This window comes from Cyprinus carpio, chromosome B4 (assembly GCF_018340385.1).
Source record: "Cyprinus carpio isolate SPL01 chromosome B4, ASM1834038v1, whole genome shotgun sequence".
Taxonomy (NCBI): Eukaryota; Metazoa; Chordata; class Actinopteri; order Cypriniformes; family Cyprinidae; genus Cyprinus; species Cyprinus carpio.
The window spans coordinates 8790792-8807360 of NC_056600.1; the positions used below are offsets into that span (position 1 = coordinate 8790792).

The following is a 16569-nucleotide window of genomic DNA, read 5'->3' on the forward strand; positions in this document are numbered from 1 at the left end:
TTCCTTGTTGTCGGTTATAACATCAAAATTAAAAGAAATAAAGATTTGAACACTACAGTCTTGTGTAATGATGATATATAATACACAATTTCACTTTTGAATGATTCTGAAATAATCAACTTTTTGATGATATTCTAATTATATGACACATGTACTGTATGTTGTGTAATGCATACATAATTAAATAAAACTTCACATAAGTCAAATTATCTTACAGAAATTATATACACCATTCAACACATAATTTGATATGGTTTTTATTTATTTATTCATTACATTCATTCATTTTATATTTTTTCATTCAACAGATCCCCACCCCCATACGCTGCCGCACCATACTTTAAGCAGTTAGCGCGGACTCAGGGTGGGCTTGAATTTGTATAGAGTTTTGTGCTCTAAGTGTGCCCTATATTTCTGTACCCTTTACGAAGTTTAGATATCTCTTTTACCCGTTTACCGTAAGGCTTTTAGAATCAGATAACCACTTTACGGTAATACACTGTGCATTTCATAAAGTAATTCCAATAATTAAACCCATGATGTTGGCTTTTCCATAGCTGTTTACAATAAATAGTTTTTTTTTTGTATCGATTTAAAAAAAAAAACAGACTCATGAACAGTAACAATACATAAATCTTGACACCTCCTAATTATTAGAGCAGCGTTATGTAAGTTCTGCCGAACTCTCTATGTTGTGTTAACGTGTATCCCCCAGCTAGAAAAGCTTTGAATCACACCATAGATACTGTGATTATGTTTCATTGTTAAACTGCTATATACAAAAAAAAAACTGTTAGTCCTAATTATTCCTACATCGTTCTTAACTGCAATGGAAGAAAACTTGAGCTTTTTTAATGCGAAAGTCTGGCAAAGTATAAATCTATGGAGGACCGACACAGTCGGGGGGGTCAAGCTCTCTAATTCTTTCAAAAACGTCTTGTTGTAGATAAGATAGTGGAAAACTTGGATGGTTCTTGCCGTAGTCTGACCGTTGGTAACTACAAATGACTCTGCAGACATGTGCTTCAATTTACAACCCTACTAGATAGGATGCATGGCATAATAATGGATATAGGACTAGGAAGGGATTACTAGGGCTATAACAGCCTATTTTTCCAGAGCCTGAAGTCCAAGGCTGCTATAAAAAAACGGTCGTGTCTTGACTAGTTTGGCTCCATCTCGTACCAACTTTTCAGTCTGGAACAATCGAGTAACTCAAAATATATTATCAGAGTAGGTCAGGTGGGTTTAATTGGGGTCAGAACTAAACTCTGCAGGACTGTGGTCCTCCCAGGCGCAGGATCGTGGGCGTCCACCCCTGAATATATGTCTATTTTGTTACATGTAATTAATAATCGCCACATTTTATATCAAGTCAGGCTGTTCAGGAGGAGTATGATGATGTGAAGAATGTCCAGAGAATATATGAGCGACATTAAATTGGTAATTTTATTACTAACATTGCCTCCCCCCCCCCCCCCCCCCCCCTTCCTTTAGTCTTTATAATCACTTTATATAATAAATTCTGTGGTTATGCAAAGTTCATTACATTTACTGACAGTTTTTAATATGTTGTAGTGTTTTTTATTCATCATTCCAATGCTATGTATTGATACATGAAAATCGCCACAAGTTAATACAAAATTATGACCACAAAATATTCTACAACCTTATTACCAAAATATATCCATACCATTCTACAACTTAACAACCAACACATAATCCAGGAAAACAGCAATGTTGCTGTATAACCTCACACCTCACACACTTCCTTCAGATCATTTTAAAGCTTTAAATGTTTTTTTTTTAGCAATTCTACTGTCTACCAGTTTTCACTAGCAGTCTAACAGTTGTTTTGTTTACATTACTGATATTGAAGGGCCTACAATTGCAACTTTTAATCAGAAAACATGCTGTGCTTTTCATATGACCATTTTCAAAGCTGTTGACTTTGCAAATAACAAATCTTTTTCTATTGTTTTAGGCAATTCTAGAAATTTGAGAGAGAGAAAAAAGTGATACATTTTCTGAGGTATCAGTTACTTTGTATAAACATATTTGTGTGTTGAGTTACAGATCGTTCACCATTCATCAGCTGAAACACCCCATAATTAATGAATTACAGTATCTTCAACTTAATAATATTATAATATAATATCAAAACTGTCATCTTCACTGATGTGTCACTGTTAATAACGCTTTTGATGAATTTGGACTGTAGAATGTTCCTGGTGGCCGAGAGCTCAACGCGCTGCAACTTCAAAAACACATGCAAATAGAAAAAAACACCAGCAAATTAAGAAAACATCTTCATCAGTCTGAGAGCAAATGTGCTGCATATACTCCCAACACAACCAAATACAAAACACACTGCAAAGCCCTCAACAACCAACAATTAATGAAACACAAGTAGCACACTTGCACAGACCAAAAAAAAAAAAACACCACAAAACCCAATATTTGATTACCAATTACCACCACAGTTGTACTTATAATACCATGGCCATGCGTTTATACTATTGTTATTGTATAACTCCATGGTTAATGTGTGCATAACTGGTTTACCATAGTTTAACTATTACCACCGTTTTTTTTTGTTTTGTATTTATTTTTTATATACTAAATGTATTAATAAAGTTGTAAGGCTATGGTTATTTTGAGAAGTTGTAAAAGTAAGTTAGCCACATAATGGTAAATAAATCTCACCTTTCAGAGCAAACATTGATCAGATGTCGCAGTCCCAGCCGTGTTTCATCACTAGCTTTGCGGTTCCCATCAAACATTTCTGAGGTCTGTGTCTATTTGGATAGCGACGTTTTTGTTTTTGCAGCACGTTTTTTTATTGTTTGTGTTGTGAGTATTTGCAGCATGTTTCTTTATTGTTTGTGTTGTGAGTATTTGCAGCATGTTTCTTTATTGTTTGTGTTGTGAGTATTTGCAGTGCGTGTGTAGTCAAAGTGATGAGTATGTTTTCATAAGTTGCATGTGTTTTTTCATTTGCAGCATGTTGAGTTCTCATCCACCGTAGAATGTACTTAAGTTTACAAACCACAGACATCAGCAGTAATCTTTCCTTTTAAATTAATAATAAAATAATAAAATTAATAAAAAAATTAAAGTTTTTTTTTTTTTTTTTTTTTTTTTTACTGATTCATTGATTCTTTATTTAAACAGGATAAAAACTCATTGAGATTAAAATCTCTTACAAGTGAGTGACCTGGCCGAAAATGCAGAAACCAAATAACCGAAATATACAAGTTTACATCAAAAACACAAATCAAAGATCAGAACAACAATTTACTGAGCAGAAAAGCATGTTGTTCACTTTATGTGCTGCAGTGCTGGTTTCTGATTGTCTGAAACACATGACATGAATACTTGCTCACGACGTCACAAAAAGAGAAACCTCCGCACCACCATATTGCTTTGCCCTAGGTTTTTATTTTATGATTTCAGTTTCTTTATTGCACTTTTTTTTCATTAACAATATTAGAAGATAAACATTAGAACAAAAACATAAACATATGGGGGGATACAATAACAATTAAATAAATATACAATTATTTTACAATCATAAACATTACAATTTATTTATGAATTTATTCATAATATTGGATGTTTTTAAGGCTTTTTTATTAGAGGAGATTCTTTGAAGTGATGCATAGAGCAAAGTAAATCAGAAGTTAATATTTTACAATTAGGTTTAATGTAAAGGCAGCGCGCTTTGTGAATGTGGATTTTTCCCATCATACAAATAAAGTCCAGGACATCCTCTAGCTCCCTATTATCAGAATCTCACAGAATGAAAGAGAACCTTAACTGCTGAAATGTACATAGACAAAAGATACAAGAATAAAAGATGCTGAGATCTGAACCCAGAACATTGTTTTAGTATAGAGGACAGAAAATAGAATAAATGTGAAAGAGATTTCTTCCTTCCTCTTCTGGCAAAAAAACAGAGTGGAGAAAGATTTTGTATAAAGTTTATATTTTTTTTTTTGCAGGTGTAATAATGACTGAAACTTTTTAAAAAGAACTTCTTTTATTTCAATTATTAAACAAAAAAATTGTTTGGGGCCTCTCCTGTCCATACTTTCTGAAAATTAACATTTGGATAAAGTGCCAACCACTTTTCTCCGTAAGCTTTAAAAAGATGAACCATTATTCAGGTACAGGAACAAAGTTTCTCATAAAGTTGGTTTGTAAAACTTATTATCCATACTATTAACCCCCTGATAGTTAATAATGAAGTGAATAATTAAACTAAAATTACAATATATTTAATAAGACTTCTTTAAAAATAACAACTTTAGGAGGAATGGAATTTTGTGAGAATAATATTGTCCCATTTGATTTTGAAGCATTTATCACATATTTATTAATAAAATCAACATAAACATGCTTTTACCCTAATATTCTCACACATTAGGAAATCGTGGCAATGAGAAAAGAAAGTGAGAAAACATGCACCTAACAAGTCCTGAATATTTTTATCTGAAAGTCTCACTATGCATTCTTACACCATGCAGATGTCCTAAGCTTGTAAATGGTTGTTTAATGTTTGGTAATTTCCCCTGCTTAGTTAAAAAAAAGGACATGACATTCATATTCATTACAGTAGTGAACATTTGAACGAGACGTCTGAGATATGTATCTACACAATCTCCCAAAGGTTCATTCTGAAATCTGAAAATAAAATAGTATGCTTACAGTAATGGTATGCACCGTGGTAGTTATTCACTGTGCTTATGTAATTATGTTGTTGTAAGTATTGTTTTTTTATTAGCTGAACAGTAGGATAACTGCAAATGTTTTCAAAAATGATTTTTGTTAACACAGTATGCAATTGTGAAGGGCACTTACATGATTTATTGGTTAAATTAATAATTACAAGTACAAAACATTGTACTCCTCCTGTGGGCAACTGGAAACTTGTACAGTAGTGTAACTTTATTTTTTTTTTTAGTGCAGTGTTGGCAGAGTCTCCCCAGTCTGAAATAGATGTTGCTCAATCAGGAAATAAAATACACATATCGTTTATTCAGAGAAATAATGCTGACTTTGTACGGAATTTAAAGACATGAAGCTTTAGTGAAGTTGGGTGTGCTTCTGGGCAGATATCTCCTGTGCTTGCTAAGAGTGAAGGTTCATCCTGATGGTCAGTGAGGAAAAGGAACAGTGTGTAATTAAGATATGAAGGACTGCAGCTCTGTTTAGTATATAATCTGTTTTTTACAAATACACATTTTTTTTTGCTTTTTTATTTTATTTTTCACACTGTCCTTTAAGGGCTGTGCTGTACAGATAAAAAATGTCACTTGTCAGTTTTAAGTGTACATTTCAGAGCTCACACTAAGACAATGACGATGTCATCATTAATGGACAGGCCTTGCTGAACGAGTTACACAGAACCTGCATTAAATAGTCATGTTTTATTTCTAATTTTAGTTTAACGGTAACTGTGGTATATATACCCGTCACGACACAAAATGGAAAAAAGCAAAACAAATTTCCCGTTTAATGAATGCAGGAGTGAGGAACTAAAAAAAAAAATTATCTTACAAGGTCAGTAAAACATTGAATAAACCATCAACACAAGCCCAAAAACGCCTCCGGTGAATATGGTGTAACCCTCGGTTTCACCCTGAGAGGATGGGGTGTACGCTGGGAACCGAGACATTACGTCAGATAAGCGATCTATGGGAACTCCTCCTTCCTCCACTTTCGCTGAACATCTTATGGGCTTAACGCCCTAGCTGGGTACCGCTGGCCCACAATTGACGCGAAAACATGCAAATACTTGAACACGTCACCGCTGTGCAGTATAAATGCCACCCCTCTAGCATGGGCGCGAAAATTACGTCAGAATCACGCTTTCTATGACGCACTAGCACAGCTGATCAAACAGGCAACCACGGCGGGCTAATAGTAGTAATCTACGCGTCATCGCCTCGATCAGGGAACCGAGTGGTTACGATAGTAACCGGAGGCGCGTTCCCTATCAAGGCGGTGGTACGTCAACATTACCGTGCAGCTAAGACGTTCATATATGGGAACCGTATTAAATCCCCCGCCGTGAGAGTCAGCTGAAGATAAGCTGTTCTCTCTTTTACCGGGGTCCAATCACACCCCACATCCATAAGCAAGACAGTTCAGCAATAGCCCGCGTCGGCTAAGAGTACTCGCATCCTGATTAGGCGGAACTTAGCACAATGAACATTCGATCTGGCCTTCCAACCCTAATCAAACTTTGCATATCTTCATGCAATGAAACACGCAGGCTTGCAGGACTTAGGGAGAACAACACAATGGCATCAAGCCATGAGAGTTAAAACACAGAGTCGACAGTCCGTTTGCCGGTTGGTGACAACTGCATCATCTTATAAACCATAACACAGAGTTTGCAGCTCTAGTAACCTACTGTATAGCTGGTACTATACAGTTCACAACATATGACATGATAACTTAACTACCGAAATACCATGTGACGCTACAGAAGGTACAGGTCAGCTTGTAAAAACCTGGCGATGTGTTGCTTCTGGAAGAAAACGCAGGCCAGCAGCAAGACATAAATTCCCTGGATTACGACTCTACCGCCTATAGCCCAGGCCCATGATGGAGAAGTCAATTGCGCCCTCAGGTCAGAAATGAGCTTTGATGATGGAGGGGACAATGCTTTCCCCTGGCCATTTCATAAGCCAATGTAATAGCTAGTCCACAATCCAGTGAGAAAAATCTCGTGTTTTTGAAACAGACACGTAATCTCTATTTACATCCACCAAAGACACAACAACCCATGCTGGTCCGACTTTGAAGAACGAAGTCGGCCGAGCGATCCACATATGTCCGCAACATGACCCGAACAGGGCAAACAGGGCTCTTGAGCATCGAGTCGTCACAGTGAACGCTGGCGGCGTCAGCAGACTAAGGCGGGCAAAGGGAACAAAACCTGTGCTCTGAACGGTTGTAGTGACGTGACTTCGGCCACGTAACCTGGTCTCAGTCCGGGAGCCCTCAGCAGGAGATGACATCATTACAGTACGCCAGATCCGAATACTAGATGCAATTCGTCGTTGTCACACACGTGAAAACGCGTGTAAGTCACTCCGAATGCGCTTCCGCCGAGGCGTGACGCAGACAAGAACGCAAGGCCGTTCCCTTTCAGGGAAACGCCCTCCTTAACCGACCGCCCAGGTCTGAAGCTAAGCGGCTCGACCCTGCGCTGGTTAGAAGATAAGTGCCCTCGCAAAACCTAGAGCTAGATCTCTCACCACGCGTGTATCTCGAGGGCGGCCGGTGGATAGGATCCAATGCCTGCCGCTCACCCTGAGGAAAAAAATGATAAAAACTAGAGAGTCGATTACACCCGATCGAGTGCCCGTCACCGGGGTCGGCGAACGAAAAAGCCAGCGGAGATATCGGTGGCCCGCTCACATACCACCTTCAGCGTTGGTGGCCAACCTACCCGCCATCCAATCGTGTGCTCGTAGACAAGCGCCAAAAAAATCCGTGGAACAGAACAGGTCCCCTATGCGTCAAATACTCATTTACCTGGCACACCATTTTTTGTGGAACAAACTCCCCACTTCAGAGTCGATGGAGGCGCACTCCTGCGTAGGCTCGGCTGGGCGGCGCCTACCGTAAGTGTGCTCATACACTTCCGTGAATGCAGAGCGTCCTGGCTCATTTAGGGTCCCACGCCAGCGGCCACACATAACGCGTCCACAGCTCGGGTCTGGGGTTGCCATAGCGTCGCCATATCGCCACCTGAGACAGCAGGTCCTTGGAGCTGGAGGGCAATTTGCCATGGGGGAGCCACCACCTAACTTCTCTCAGGTCCGCGAACCAGGGCTGATACGGACCAGTTGTGGGCCCCACGAGTTAACTGACTGACGCGTCGTTTCCCTTCCTGATTCTTGCACAACACGCATAGGCAGACTCTCCAACGTATGGAATGCGTACAAGTCCTTGCTCCCGACCAACGCGATCGTCAGAGCATTCTCCGGCAAGCAGCGGGGACCAGGAGTGAGATCGCGGAAGATTGCCTGACATTGGCGTGTTCTCATGCTTGTGGCAAAAAATCCACTTCCGCCGCTCGGAACTGATCATCCCCAATCATTTGAACTGATCCTGGGTGAATCCTTCCACTCTCCTTGAGGAATCCCGTTCCTCCGCAAGCAATGGCCATGCTCCACGGTTGTAGGATACCGTGCGGGATGTAGCGCCGCTGCATTTATGGAGAGAAAGTGATCGGTCCCGCCCACAACAGGAGCCATCACACTGCCTGTTTTGAAATAGAGCTCTGTAGACGCCCGGGGGTGGGGCCGCCCACTGGCGATTTAAGTACGAGACCACAGAAGTTTGTCCGGTTCGAATCAGTACATGTTGCCTTTACGCTCTCCAATTTCGACCGAAAGGCCCCCTTTTATGGCTAAGACACAAAAACCGCTTTTTCAATTCCAAACGTTTTCATTTTGCCACCTTTTCTCGTGACTCCGACCACAGCCGTGGCCTAGGCCAGGTACACGCCAAGGTTCATACTGCTCCCCAGCCTGCAGGTTGACGCGAGCTCCGTCGATGGACCACTGGTTCGCTGCGGTCCCCTATACCCACCATAACGCCTGGGTCTGAACAGATTCCGCCTGCTCCACGGCCTCAGAGTGCTACGTCTAGCAATTGTTAGTGACCGTAATGCGCTTTGGGCCTGGGGGAAAAAATTACCACGCCCTCGGGCGGAACTCAGGTTCTTCAGCCCCAAAACTGTAGCGGCCGCATACTTCAGCGACCCCAATGGCAACACTGAAGAAAGCTCCGCCATCAGTCCCAAAAGCGCGCTGGAATAATTCCCTCAGCTGAAACCTCGACCTGGCCCGGTCTGAAACGAACGCAGGAGTCCGATGAAATTGGGCCTCTATTTGCCTCTTGAGAGAGATGTCGCGGTCGCACTCGCCCTCGATTCCAACCATACTCCCATATATGTGATAGGCCGCTCGGTAAAAACAACGCTCCTTCTGCATATTCACAACATGCAGTCCCAGCATATCCAAATGGCGAAGACAGTGTTTCCACCGTGACGATTAGCACATCCCTTGAGTGGGCTAAAATCAGCCAATCGTCCAGATAATTCAGATGCCTGATATTCCGCTCGATCTGAGCTCGAGCGAGCGGAGAAGCGATTGCGTCCACACACTTTGAAAAATGTTGCGGGGGGCGAGGGCGAGGCGAACGGGAGCACTGAATACTGATAAGCTGGTGCCTTCTAAAGCAAAAAACCTCAGGAGTCACCTTGACTGGTCGCATCGCTATTCTTTGAATATGGAAGTATGCGTCTTTTAGATCAACGACTGAGGCGAACCCAGTCCCCGGGCCGTATCCTGTGCCAAGATCTGTTTCAGCATTGTCATTCTGAACGCGCGCTTTTTAGTGAAGTGCTCGGGTTGTGATGGGGTCTCAGTTCCAGAATCGGACGGAGTCCACCATATTTCTTTGGCACCACAAAAGTACGGCTGTAGAAGCCGCTTTCCTAGCTCACTCGGAGGGACGCACTCTACTCGCTCCTTTCTCGAGCAGACGGAGAACTTCCTGTCTCAGAACGGGAAGGTTTTTGTTTGCAAGTCAGTGACGGGACCAATGCCACATTGAAGCGGGGAGGTCTGCGTTTGAACTGAAGAGAATATCCGTGCTGAATTATTCGCAGTATCCACGGTGAAACGCCCAGGATAGCTCTCCACACGCGTCCAGGACAGTGACACAGCGGACGCGTTAGCTCTACGGCCACCGTAACCAGCTGATGGTGTGGTTTTGACCGGAGCCCCGTCCCTGTGAGGCTAGAATCATCACTGGTGGTGAGGGGCGGCTCGCGGCGGGGCATTGTGTGTGGTGTTGGCACTCAACTCGCAAGCGCCCTCGAGAGGCCATTATTAATCATGGTTGTGGCTCTGCGCTGCTCTGAGACGGGCGATTGACAGTGTTTGGGGTGCAAGCGGAAGAAAAAGCTCTTTTTTGTGGACGGATACAATGTTTTTATTGTGTAATTTCACACAAACAGCATTTAAACCCAAATAGCAAATCGTCGCCCGCAAAAGGAACATGGGGAACATGATGCTCTTGACCATGGCGCTTGGGGGCGGGGCCTCCAGTGCGGCTCTCGCTCTTACTCCTTAACGGCCCCCCTCAGGAAGACGGCTTGGTAGCCGGGGGATGGCTCGGCTGGTGCTCTCTCGCGGCGGAGGCGCGGGCTCCTCCTCTTACCCTGACGTTTCCTTCCAGGCCCTGACCACTGCTGCTGCTTCGGCCGAAACGAGCATCCATCCCCGTTTCGGGGCGGGCGCCCGGCGGGCTGTCTAGCCCGGCCTCCCCTGAGCCTTTCGCAGGTGCAGACAGAAGAGCGGGACCCTCGTCGCATACGGTGACTTGTAGTGAGCGCGTGGCATCCCATGGCTGATTTCGCCTTTGGCCGCACTTCTGCGTCTCGGAAAAACGCTCCGTGACCAACTCCACGGCGTCACCAAAGAGTCCGGAGGGAGTTGAACTGGAGCGTCGTTGACAGCGTCTTGCGGTCAGCATCCTTAGTCAGTCAGCTAGGGTAGCCAGCCATAGGTGCCTGTTAAGGACGACCATGAACCCCATGGAAACGGCCGATAGCTTGAGTCTCGATGATGTGCTCCCTGCGGCGGCTCGCACTGGATAAACCCACGAGTCCACGCTTACTTTGCACTACATCTCGGCAGTCGTCAGGTTGCGTTCCAGCGTGAGGTCCCAGCTCCGTGACGGCCAATTGCCGAGGACCCTGCGCGCTCCCTTCCTGTGTAGGGTTGCTGCAGGACCCTCTTGGTCGGGTCAGTCCGACTGAGACCCCCCCAATTCCTTTTTCTGACGCCGGATTAGCGACATGGAGGTCGTCTTCCTCCTCGCCAGCTTCTTTTCGAAAGGCTTATCGGGTGGGGCGTAGCTAAACTAATCCCGCGAAGTTGACTGTCGTCGACTCTGCCGACCTCGGGGCGGGGGAATGGGCCCTACCAGCGGCTCGCTGGGCGGCAGTGGTGCCTCCATCCCTCCGCTGTTGCCCCGAGAAGCCACTTCTCTCCTGTCTTCTGAGGGCGCACACTGGCAGCTCTGCGCAGTGGGCGCACTCTGTCAGCCGTGAGTGCCACACTCCGCGTGGGCGAGGCCTCAGGCAGGTGACACCAGAAACTGGTGAAGTTCGGGCGGGGTCAATGGGGACCCGACGCAATATCTGGCAGCATAGTCAGCCATTCGGATGCGGATAGGTAAAAAACAGGTATGAGTAGGGATCCTCTAATTCACCACGTCCATGATGACTTAGATAAGACTTCTAGCGTGAATAAAAAAGAGATTCTCTGACGTACTATTTTTCGCGTGCCCTGGCAATTATACTGCATTTGCATTTTATACTGCCCGTTTCATGACTTGTAACGTGTCAGTATTTGCATGCTTCGCGTCAATTGGGCCAGCTGTCCCCCGCTGGCGTTAGCCCATAAGATTTCATTCAGAAGGTGAAAGTGGAGAAGGGATTGAGTTCTCCAATATACATCTTAGCTGACGCTAATGTTGACTTTACCGCCTGATGAATAGGGAACTGCACAAGAACACTGAAGGCTGATATATACTTGCAGGGAGTAATCAACAAGAACAGAGTGGGAGCTAATCAGGACAGATGCTAAGCATGTATGTTTTGTTCACAAACCCGATTCCAAAAAAGTTAGGAGACCCGAATCTCTACAATTGTGAGTAAAAATGGAATGGAATCTTTACAAATCTTCATAAACTTATATTTTATTCACAATAGAATAGAATAGATGTAACATGTACAGAATGTTGAAAGTCTAGACATTTTTGAAATGTCATTTTGGATTTCATGAGAGGGCATCACATTTCCTCACATCCAAAAAGTTGGGACAGGCAATAGAGGCTGATATTTTTCTTCGGGAATCCTGCGGGTCATGGGAATCCCATGGGAATCCCGCGGATGGGAAAAAAAATCACTATTATTCATGTGATTGGGACGGGGACAGGAAAAAATGTCATAGGGAGTGGGCAGGACCGGGAATCGTAATAACATATATTCAACTTTATACACAGGAACATGCGCCTATATATAAAAACAAACTCTCCGGTTACGAATGTAACCATGGCTCCCTGAGTAGGGAAACGAGACACTTGCTGCGTCCCTCTACTAGGGGTTGCTATGGGGAACCCTCATCCTGAGGGCTCCATGTCTGAAGCATACAATGAAAAAACACCAACGAAGTTGGCCGCACAACGCCTCTTGACGTCACTACACAGGTGCGACTGATAAAACACAGCTCACCGGGAAAATTCTTTCATTCACCGGGGGGGGGTTCTTCGTCTGAAGCTTGCGGCCGAGCCATTGGCAGGGTAGCTAGAGGACGCATTGTGTCTCGTTCCCTCCCTACTCGGTTCTGAGGGAACCATGGTTACATTCGTAACCTGAGACTTTCCCTTTCCAAGGGAACTTGTCGACACTGCGTCCTCTAGGGGTCGGCTATGGGGAACAGTATACCCCCACCAGCACGCCCAAGCATGCTGAGGGGAGTGCAGGCCAGAATCATGGCGAACACTAAGTACCAACTCTAAACCATTTCAATGGGAATTGCCCCCGGGACGTTTAGACGCCTGTCTGTGACCAATACCCCTTACGGCAAAAGGCCTAAGCTACATACCCAACTTAAATTGTGTTAGGGCCTCGGCCCGGTGGTAGAGCTAAAGGCTTGGAATCAGGAAAGATTCCTTTAAAGGGATACGGCTAGGAACCTAGCATCCTACTCTACACGGTCTTGCCTGTCACACAGGGGCTCCAACTTGCTTCCTCCACAAAAGCCCGTGCTGATGGACCTGGCTCTCAACAGATCTCCAGTAGCAAACCACCCCCGTGTTTGAGATAGGTATCCGAGGATACATGGGTGGGAGTTGGCGCCCAAAGATGAATCGGGGCTTTTAAACCAACTCAAGAAAGTGCACGAAGCAAACTGCGCGAAGCCCTCACCATATAGGATTTTAGGAAGAACGCAGAGTAGTCTAGCGTGCGAACTTACCGACGTTGTGGATTTCAGAAAGTGTGCAAAGACTTCACATGCACACTTAACAATATCATGGATTTTTCAAATACTGTTTCTAAGGAAGGGCTCTCGTGGCACTCTGATAGAGCAGCTCATAGATGCAATGGTGCATCTCAAAAAAGTATGTTTGAGAGTCATCACCCGATCTGTGGTAAATAATGCTGGAGGAGCGCTCTTCTGGGAAAAACAGTGAACTCATTCTCATATGAGAGGAGAACACTCCTGAATCCAGAGTATCCGCTCGATAGAGTACGGCCACCAAACGGCGACCCTTCTTGGAAAAGGGGAGCGCTGCTAAACTACCAAGAGAATCGCCCGAATAGCCCCCCCTCATGTTGAGGGAAGACAATGCTTGAAGAGTGTATAAACAAATAACACACTGGCTGAACCTGTGAGCCCAAGGAACCAAGTCGTGGCGTCTAATCATCTTTCAAGAAAGGGAAAACGCTAGTGGAGCGCGTAACCCTTACCATACAGGATTTCAGAAAGTGCGCAGAGTTCTTGCGTGCACACGTCCTACCAATACGTGATTTTTAGAAAGTGCGCAAAGTGTTCACGGGGGGGTGCACACTGACCACACATGTGGTTTTCAGAAAGTACCAGTAGCTTTGAGCGCTGTGTACCTAAAGGTTTCCTAAGCATCAACAGAGGTGCTGAACCGCACGGCAGATGCAAGCTCAAATTTTATAAACCCATCTAGCGAGGGGAGCATCACCTGACAGGCAGCATATACAAGAAGACTTCTGTAACTGCCACCTTCACTTCCCGCTGGATGCGACCAAGCACCCTAAGCGGAGACCAGGAGACCCCTCAGGGTGACTGGCCAGACATCCATGAATTCCCTGCAGTGCTGTGCCAGGCCTGAATGATCAAGGAGGCTCCCGCAGAAACCTGTGATCTTCAGCCGCCTAATACCGGAACATGAAGCCGGATGGCTGCCTAGCTGACGAGTGTTTTAGTAAACACTGTAACGTGAGCACTGCAAAGGAAACTCACAGAGTTTATTAGTAGACACTAACCACCAAGCAATTTACACATAAAGTATATCCAGAAAGGGTTATTTTTTATACTCCACCCTCCTCCTGCGCTGGAGCCCTGCTCAGGGGAGCGCCTCCTTTTCTAGGTCCGAAACCAAATCAGTTAAGGTGGTGTGCTATGAACATAGAACCAGCCAAAACATTATATAGGTCCGCATAGTAGACGGTTATGCGTTAGAAGGGTTTCCACCTAACCTCGATCAGGGTGGAGAGCCTGGTTAGGTTGGCAGGGTAACAATATTGGAGGGAGGATAAAAGCAGAAGTTAAAAATCTCCTAAAGGGAACGAATAATACCTCAGTATCAGCTCTGACTCAGACGAGAAACGCTGCCGTCCGACCGCCGTCCCGTCTCGACATCCACATCCCTTAGGTTTCTGCTTACCCCCTTGGTGAACCCAACCAATTCCTCTAAACCCTGCCGCAGGTGGTGGAGGAGCGTTGAGTCGCAACACTATCCTTCTGTGCCCATCTTTGACTCCTCAGATCGAGACAGGCCAGGACCCCTATGTTGTTTCGGCTCAATACCTGGACCTCGTGGAACTAAGGATTCCTGAAAGCAGTGAGTCGCCTTCGTCGCCCCGAACTTCTCCGATCACCGTCTCAGGGCGGAAATACCGAAAAGTTTCAGAAGCGAACCTGAGGCTCGAGATGAGCCTTTCTTTCTTTCCCAATTGTCGCCAGGTTCATCACCAGATGTCTCTTCTCCGCAACCACCATGGCCGCCTTAGTCCCCTGCGATTGCAGAGGCGGCCTTCTTGGTAGCCCGTTCTTCACCCACTCACAATATCTGCCTGTTTTCTGGGTAAAAACAGCAGGCAGCACTAACCTCAGTATCAGAAAGTGTTAAAGATATAAACATCATCCTCCCGAGCCCCTCTCTCGTCCGCCGGCATTTTTGAGCCGCGCTCTTATAGAGAAAATCCCTCGTTAAACCATTATCTGTGAAAGATCCACCTGAAATTCTCACGGAGCTCATTCTCATCCGGGCCTCAAGCAACCAGCGGGTCCTGAAACTCACGGGAAGCAGATGGCTGCCTTTCTTTTTTTTTTTTTTTTCTGGAAAGAGAGATCTAACGAGAGCCGCCGAGCTTTTTTCTTGTGGCCACGCCGCAATACGCACAGATTGCCTCAAAGACAGACATCGCGGTGCGTGCTCTACTCCAAACAAAATCACGTGGTAAAGAATCGCGTGTGGTCACTGCGGGTTGTAAAATACCGGCGACACGGATGCACAAGCATTGTCTAAACGCTGCTAGTAGCCGCCAATGATAGATTGCGAGAAAGAGCTGCTCATTACGGCGATTTCTTTTCAGATGCACGCTTCAAACAAAACAGTCAGTGAGACGAGAAGAGGAAATGAAGAATTTCCGGTGCCTCTTTTTTATGGCGACCCGGTTAGTGAGCAGACGGCTGTTGCGGCCAACTCGTGGTGTTTTATTTGCTATGTGATTCAGGACATGCGGTCAAACGAGTGTGTCCACATAGCGGCCAATAGAGGACGCAGTTCGCAGTGTCCCTGAAAAGGGAAATAGTATTTTAATTTTAAAACTCATTATAGTTTAATGCCTCTCCTTTTGTTTTGGTTTGGGTTAAGTGAATGACGTGCTCACACACCCATAACAGTTGGTGGCGGTTGGGGGAATGAACCAAGTTGGTTTTAAGAGAAAAGCGGCCGTCCCCGGATTTGATTTTAGCCACCAAAACAAATCTTAGTCAAAAATGGAGTCAGACATGAAGGATGCAGCTTCAAACGACTACTGTCCGAAAATGATACATCCAATTGTGCTCACTGACATTTCTGGGCGGTTATGCGAAGTAACCAAAAAATTTTTACCGAGGTGAGCAAAGGCCCGGCTATGAAAAGCGACATACGCTAGCTGCCAAGACCTGCAGACACATTACTCAGAATACCATGCCGACTTCGGGCACGCAGTGGCCGTCAGCATCACACAGGCAAAGTCAGCTCAAAGCAACCCGGCGATTTCTTCATTTATGAAAGCATAAAGGTCCCAGTGCGGTTTAAAGTCGAGATTAACAGATGTGATGAAACCATTATGTGTTAGCCAGGATCTAAGACCGTGCGCTACTGGTGATGCGAACGAGGTTCATTGAATGTTCGCTGGAAAGACGCTAATTAATGTCGGGGGAGGGTCTAAATCTCTGGAAGCAGCATTGAGATTGCAGATGTGCTACCGGCGTGCAAGCAACTGTGTCTCGACATGTTGAAGACAGATACGAGAGAGTACAAGAGGGGAAAGAAAACAGCTTATGGAGGAGCTACAACAAGGTAGGCCTGGCTACAATGCTTTTTATGTTTAAGGTTGGTCGCTATTTTTTTTAAGCCATTTTTGGAGCCTACTTTTATGGGATTGTAAACTACAAGCGCATATGGTCAAATGTGGTTATCTGTTAATATGTAAGATCCTGTGAA

At 45.0% G+C, this 16569-nt stretch overlaps 1 protein-coding gene across 1 annotated transcript in view; it reads right to left on the minus strand.

The window, feature by feature from the left end:
• Nucleotides 1-16569, minus strand: part of LOC122136980 — a 289114-nt gene that overhangs the window by 220854 nt on the left and 51691 nt on the right. The gene's annotated exons all lie outside the window — the stretch shown is intronic.